The sequence below is a fragment of the Trichechus manatus genome, unplaced genomic scaffold (genome assembly GCF_000243295.1).
Source record: "Trichechus manatus latirostris isolate Lorelei unplaced genomic scaffold, TriManLat1.0 scaffold00466, whole genome shotgun sequence".
Lineage (NCBI taxonomy): Eukaryota > Metazoa > Chordata > Mammalia > Sirenia > Trichechidae > Trichechus > Trichechus manatus.
In genome coordinates this window covers 84,356-86,037 of record NW_004444402.1, presented here as the reverse complement: position 1 = coordinate 86,037, position 1,682 = coordinate 84,356, and the positions used below count along the sequence as shown (strand labels likewise).

At 44.7% G+C, this 1,682-nt stretch overlaps 1 long non-coding RNA gene across 1 annotated transcript in view; it reads right to left on the bottom strand.

The window, feature by feature from the left end:
* LOC111819388 (uncharacterized) overlaps positions 1-133 on the bottom strand; it is a 14,338-nt gene extending 14,205 nt beyond the window's left edge. The window contains exon 1 of the long non-coding RNA XR_002823043.1: positions 31-133. This is a non-coding gene — a long non-coding RNA (uncharacterized LOC111819388). The remainder of the gene's footprint in view (positions 1-30) is intronic.
* Between the last annotated feature and the right edge of the window lie 1,549 nt (positions 134-1,682).

Sequence of the window (1,682 nt, the reverse complement as noted above, 5' to 3'; positions counted from 1 at the left end):
AACTCCAAACCTACTTAGAAATTTACTTACCCGCGATCTTTGAAAGAAAACTAGGAAGAATTTAGGCTGGCGCGCCCGTGACGTCATACGCACCCTGGCGGCTCAGCTCACACGCATGCGTGCTCCGGCCTCCGCGAAGGACAAACTGCATCAGAGTTCCCGGGCCGGGGGAGCGGAGGCGGGGTTCCGTTAGGCCCCGCCCAGTCTGGTCGCTTGTTTCCGGAATTCGCGGTATGCCTCTTAGCCCCGTCCCTGTCAGTCCTCCGCGGCCCCGGCAGGAGCCGCCCCCAGGGGGAAGTTAGGGCGGTGCTATGCGCCATTCTTAAATCCCGGAACCACTAAAAAGCCTTTCCGAAACCCGAGACCAGGGAGGGTTTTGCTGTTTTGTTTTGGTAGACTGAAAGCGCCTACGGACAGGGCTCTGCAATTATCCTCCACGTCTCTCCCCCAAGAAGCAATCACCCCCAAAATGCAGTTTTTACCAAAAAAAATTACAGTGGTAATAATGTTATTTGATGATTTTTATGACAATTTTAGGGCCTTGGCATAATTCCACCCCTGAGAAATGCTGTTTTCAGACGGATTTGATTAACCTTTTCATGGGTTTATAGGTCTATGATTTTATGGTATAATTAATAACATTGTTAATTGAGAACCTTCTGCTAATTTCTGATTTATGCCTCCTATCATTCGAGTGAAACACCTCAATGTCAAACCATAATGAAATAAAGAATAACATGAATATTTCCAAGGGTAATTTGAACTAAAATCTGCTATAGGTAGACATTTACGGGGGGGTACAGCTAATTTTTTAAAGTAACTTTTTTTCAGTAGGAAGCATTCAGTGTAAGCCCATCTTCCCTTTCCCCTCCCGACCCCCAGTATTCAGCTATACCATGCACAAGCCAAAAGTGACAAGAGACTGAGGTGTCCCTTTGAGGAAAACAATGCTAAGTAAAGCTTAGATCCTTTCGTCATTCCTGCCATGTTCCTCACCCAGCTCAGAAATAAAGTTTTCTCCTTCTTAAGTGAAGCCCTTCACAGGTAGGCTTTGGGTCCTGTCCACTTTCATCTCATATCATCTGTCCATTATTTATCTTCCCTCAAGGTATTTTAGACTTTCTCTCCCTACAGGTTCCTTCCCGTAGCTCTTTGAACACATTCTTCCACTAGCCTAAATTTGAACGCAGAGAGAATAGATTACTATTATATCCATAGGGCCTGTGCAGTGCCTAACCACTGCACCACCGGGACTCTTTTGGCTCATTGTAGGCACTAAATATTTGATGAATGAAAAATGTTTAGGAAAAATGTTCTCTTTCCTCCCCTCTGGCTTCCAACTCTCCGTTCCCCCTACCCCCACCCCATTACACTGAAACTTCCCTTGCGAGATCACGGAAGACCTCTTTGTGCTAAGCCATAGACCACTTTCCAGTCTTTCTTACCTCCCTCTTTGAAAGCATTTTCATTTTGCTACTGCACATTCCTAGTTTTCCTCTTAACCTCTATTACTGGATTATTTAAATGCTCCCTCTTCGTTTAGCCTATAAATGTCCACCTTCTACAGTTTCTGATGAGGATATCTAGCAGACGTGTACATAACTGTGCTTTTTAAAAATTGTGGTGGTTGGTCTCAGTTTCTTTAGGACCACAAACACTTCCTACACACTGAGTAAATTCCT